The sequence below is a fragment of the Echinops telfairi genome, unplaced genomic scaffold (genome assembly GCF_000313985.2).
Source record: "Echinops telfairi isolate 266 unplaced genomic scaffold, ASM31398v2 ScPeMD7_9;HRSCAF=40, whole genome shotgun sequence".
Classification (NCBI taxonomy): Eukaryota; Metazoa; Chordata; class Mammalia; order Afrosoricida; family Tenrecidae; genus Echinops; species Echinops telfairi.
Window position 1 is genome coordinate 49,526,738 of NW_022103906.1, and position 6,000 is coordinate 49,532,737.

Consider the following 6,000-nt stretch of genomic DNA (forward strand, 5'->3'; position numbering starts at 1 on the left):
CGCCTTTCCACAGATATTCCTGGAGCTTTGGGCTTTTGCTAATGACTTCAGTGCAACTTGAACTTCTTCCCTCTGTACCATTGTTTCTTCATCATAACGCTACATCTCAAAATGGTTAAATGGCGATGAGTTCTTTTTTGGTACAGTGGCTCTGGGTATTCTTTTCATCTTCTTTTGGTGCTTCCTGCACGGTTCAATATTTTGCCCGTAGAATGATTCCATATTGCTACTTGAGGCTTGAATTCTTCAGTTCTTTCAGTTTAAGATATGTTGAACATGTACATCCTTTTAATTTTCTAACTCAAGGTCTTTGCACATATCATAGTAATATTTTACATTATTTTCTCAAGTTACCCTTTAAATTTTCTGTTCAGCTCTTTGACTTCTTTATTTTTTTTCACTTCCCCTAACTTCTCTATAATTAAGAGCAAGTTTCAGAGTTATGCCTTTTTTAATGACCGTTTGGTTAATTCATGTATGATGTTCTTGATGTCATCCAAAAACTCATCAAGTTTTCTGTCATTCATATGCAGTGCATCAAATCTGTGCTTACGATGTTCTCAAAATTCATGTAAGATATACTCAAGGTCATATTTTGGCTTTTGTGGACATATTTTCATTTTCTTCAGCTTCAACCTGGACTAACATGTGAGCATAGTTGACCCCTGGTCAGGTCTTAGCTGCTAATATTGAGCTGCTCCATCATCTCTTCCCACAGATGTAGTCAGTTTGATTTCTGGGTATTCCATCCTGATAAGTCCATATGTAGAGCACTTGTATGCTGTTGAAAGCAGATATTTGGGATGAAGAAGTTATTGGTCTTGGAAAATTCTATCATGTGATCACTTGTGACAATTCTATCATGTGACCAACTTCATTTATAGCACCAAGAGCATATTTTCCAACTACTGTCCCTTCCTCTTTGTTTTCAATTTTGCATTCCAATCACCAATCATTTTCCATGCGTCTTGATTGTATGTTTCATCAATTTCAGATTAAAGATTTTAGTAATTTTTTCTTTATCACTAGTTTTATTTGTTGATACACAAATTTTAATAACAGATATACTGATTGGATTTCTTTGTATGTGCATAGGCTTTTTTATCATAGGCAGCATTGTATTTCTAAGATAGCCTTTTTGACAATGAATGCAAAGCCATGCCTCTTGTGTTTGTCTTTCTTGGCATAATAAACCATATGACTTTTAAATTATAAAATGGCCTATACCAATACATTTTTGCTCACTAATGCCTAGGATCTCAACCTTCGCGTGTACCATTTCTTTGAGATGCCTTCCAATTTTCCTAGATTCATACTTCATACATTTCAAACTCCAATTATAAGTGCATATTTTCAGCTGATGCTTCTTTTGAGGCATGCCCCTTAAAATAATCCTTGAAATAATATTCTTGAAACAATATCTGGAAAATCCTGGAAAAGGGAATATTTTTATGAGAGCAATGGGGGGAGCTGCCTAAATCACCATCAAGCTTTGATCTCTCATTTCTCTGCCCCAAATGCTACTCAGCCTACTTGGAACAACTTTACAGGTTTATTTTTCAGGATAAACCATATCGATATTTCAAGTTTTAATTTAAATGTGTGGTTTTTTTTATTTTAAATCAATGTTTACATGAATACCTAATATATCCAAAATTGGGGACTCCTATGATTGCTTCTTCCATGTGGATTTTGTTGCTTCTCAGATAGATGGCCACTTGTTTATCTTCAAGCCTTTAAGACCCCAGGCACTATATCTTTTGATAGCCGGGCACCATCACCTTTCTTTACCACCTTTACTTATGGATTCATTTTGTCTTCAGTGATCATGTTGGGAAGATGAGCATCACAGAATACCAGGTTATTAGAATAAAGTGTTCTTCATTGAGGGACTACTTGAGTAGAGGCCCAATGTCTGTCTGCTACATTAATATTTAAAATATAAATATACGTACACAGATCTATTTTCCAATCATTACATATAAATATATTTACATTTGTACATGCCTGTATTTAGACCTCTGTAAATGTCCCTTCCCCCCTAGTTATTTCCTCTATTTCCTTTTACTTTGCCCTTGTCCCATTATCATGTTTGACCTTCATTTGGGTTTCAGTAATTCCTTTCGGCTACATTACACTTGATCAGGCCCCACCCGGCATCTTATGTCCTCCTCACCATCAATTTTAGATCACTTGTTGTTCCCTTTTCCCTGGGTTTGTTGGTTCCTGCCGCTCCTTTCCCCAGCTTCCCCCTCTCCCATGTCCTCCCCAGAACCATTGGTCCTGTTGTTTTCTCATCAGGATTGTTTATCCCACCTATCTTATATAGATAGGCATGCAAAACCAATAATAAGCACAAAAGCAAAATAAAACAAGAAAAAAACCCAACATATATTAATTATATCACTTACTTACTCATTTTTTAAAGTGAACCTGCTATTGTAGCCTCCACCATGACTATAATAAATTTTCAGATGTGACTAAGAGGCTGTTATGCTCCCACACACTCAGAATACCAAGTTCTCTCCCAAAATAACTGCTTTCTTATGTGTTTACCTAGCACACATTTTTGGTATGTTTTTAACTTTAGGAATTGAAATAATTCAAAAGGAAAAAATGAAATAATAGAAGGAGAAACATAATTCAACAAATTATAACTAAATGTACATTGAGATAATTATAGTTTGGATCTCACACAGATAAAAATAATTGGCTTATTTTTAGATTGGACAAAGTAGTTTCCAATTGCACATAATTTTCACTCTCCTCAGATGAGCTACATTTTGCAGTATTATTTTTCAAATATCATTCTTCTAGATTATATTTAAAAAAACAAGCAAAGGGAAATGCTAGTCTTTAAATGATATTTAATTATGGTATTAAGAAATTAGATGAACAAATATTAAAATTTTTCAATTATAATTTTTTTAGTTAAGTGCGTTTTCTCAGAAGATGATTCTCCACTATTTTAAATCTAATATCTGACATGTAGAACCTTGAAAATATCAGTAATTGTGATCTATATTCACTCTATATGCTGCCCTGTAGTTTCCTCTCTTTTCTTAGTTTATTTAGAAGCATACAAATGTGATTTATACAGAATGATTCCCTCAACCACAGTCTCCAAGGAATAACTTTTACCTGCCAGTTCATTTAGTGCCAAGTATAGAACAGGATCCACACAGTAATTTTCTGTGGAGATATCATATGCTATCATAGTAGCGCCTTAGAATTATAGTTATCTAAATGCCATCATTTTCCTTGAAATACAAATGATACCTGGTTTCCTTGAGATGATTAGGAAAAAAGAGAGTATAAAGGAAATGGGGTGTTTTTCTCAATATATCTCTTTGCCTTCACTTGGTTTGTTAACGTAGTAGGCAACATTCAGTCTTTCTATATTTTATATATATTATTCAAAAAAATGATTTTTCAACCCATTTTAAATTATATTCATTTCCTTTCCATTGAAATTTGGCCTTAAAAGAGTAAAATAGATTTCCAAACCCTTATGCATTTTTTCTTGATTAGAGATACAATTTTGCATTATTTCATTCTTTGGTATTTCATTCTTTAAAAGGTATTTTATACCTTTAAATATTGTATACATACATAACTTATATACATAATATGTATAATTATAAATAACCTGTATATAGCAGTATGGATATAATGTTGTTGTAGTAGCTAACTGCTTAATTGAATATTAAAAAGTCATTTATAAACAATACAAGAACTTAATTTATTAAAAATCACTTTTTTATATAGTTATTAAATTACAAATTTGCCCAAGATATTTGTTTTCTAAACCTGCAACTTGGATTGAATTAAAACATTTTTCAAATGTCTTCTAAAACTTGGTGAGAAAAGGAATTCTCAAGGCAGAAGTTAGTACATTAATATTTGTAAAATGGTAGAATTCAAGCTTATATTGGTTACATTAATTTTAAAGTTAAATTGTTGACAGGCCAACATTACCAAAAATAAAATAACTTGATAACTTGAAGGGATTCAATATTACATTAAAGAATGTTCAGGAAAATATCACTATTTTGTATCCCAGGGATGGCAAGTACAGTAGAAGACCATTTAATATGTCTTAGACATTTAATAAATCCCATCCCACCCAGCATCTGAAAAAAATTCAGCATAAAGCATATTTTTAATTCTTGTAAAGAAAATTACATGGAAGTCCACTTATTATTTTACAATATGAAGAAATAGAAATAACCTCAGCCCCATTATCGCCTGATGAGCAATCAAATAATTCCCCAGCTTTTGCTTCTCCAAACTAAATCATCCCAATTTTCTTCTTCTTTTTTCATTAGTTGAATTTTAATCACCTTTTGGCTCTCAACTGAAAAGCAATAAAATATAGCCTCTGAGAAAATTAAAGTGGAAAAGATAAGAAGTTAATCCAAACTGTATGTGGATGAAATCCAAACCCTGGCAACCATTTCATGGTCCTTATTCATGGTGAAATTCAAAGCATAATAAAAAAGGTCCCCACATTATATTTAATTCAATAATACTATTTTATTATACCCAAATTTCATTTCTCAACCACAGACCTGATTTAGTCACTATCACTTTTTTATTGCTCCCCATTTTATTAATCCTTTATTGTTTATTGCTATACTTGTATATTTTCAAGTATGCCCAGAATGTCATTTATTTGCATTTATTTTTCCTCCTAAATAATCTAGCTTTATATTTCTTTAAATTTCCTTAAGGATTCTCCATGGTTAAGCTGATCAAATCTTTACCCTTTTTGTATCTGTTTTTTCTGTCCATGAATAATTCACCTATATCTTAATTCTCTGCCAACTCTCTGATAGCTCAATTTTGTAAAAATGACCAACTTCGAAGTACACAGGCTAACTGATTATCAGGGGAGATAGCTCTCAGGCAAAGAATAAACAACACAATATACATAGCGAGAGCTGATTCCTAGTTATCAAATCCTCGAGTCAAATCAAGGATGCCTTGCCACTGTCCTTTCAGGGATTAACAGCATTTATTATAGATTTAATTTTGAAATTGAGACATTACATTTATAAATTCAGAAATGGCAACTTTGAAAGCAGAAATGTCATCCTCCAATAGTTTTATTTATGGATTCTGATAATATACAAACATATAAGTAAAATTAAAATGTAAATAAGTCACTAATACCACGGATCCTCAGGGCACAGTCATGGTTGTGGTGTGGCTCTTAGATAGCTTGGTATTTGCTACTTTGAAATATTCACTGGGAACGAAGTCTGTCTGGATCCATCTTCCCTTTCCCATTCATAATAATGGGGGTGTCAGACAGCACAACTAAGCTGTGTTGAATAAGTGATTGAATAAAAGAATAGATGCATGAAGTTTTATTACCATGAACTAAAAATGAATGACTTTAAATTCATTAGCTGGGTTTTAAACGACATTTCTAAGAATAAATGTGCTATTTTTAAACAAATACAACAAGGATTATGATAGCCAACTACAGAACCAAAGCTAAGTTAGCCTTATATATTATAATAGAGCTTCATGAAGTATATGGAAGGATAGATTAATGTCAAGATAGGAGGTTTATGCTAAAGTCAAATCTATCCCCTCCCCACAAAGTATGCAAATTATATCATTTTACTTAAAGAAAAATTTCAACAAGGCAATGATATATAGTAAAAATATCAAATATGTCTAAATGTAAAGTGGTTTTATTTGTATTTTCCATTGTTTTCCAAAAATTGAAATTGCTACATTAGCCTTCTATTGCTTGTCTCCTCCCCATGACCCTTCTGTAAAGGGATGTCCAGTTGCCTGCAGATGGGTTTTGGGTCTCCACTCTGCATTCCCCCTCATTTACAATGATATGATGCCTGATACCTGATCCCTTTGACACCTCATGGTCGCACAGGCTGGTGTGCTTCTTCCATGTGGGCTTTGTTGCTTCTGAGCTAGATGGCTGCTTGTTTATCTTCAAGCCTTTAAGACCCCAGACGCTATATCTTT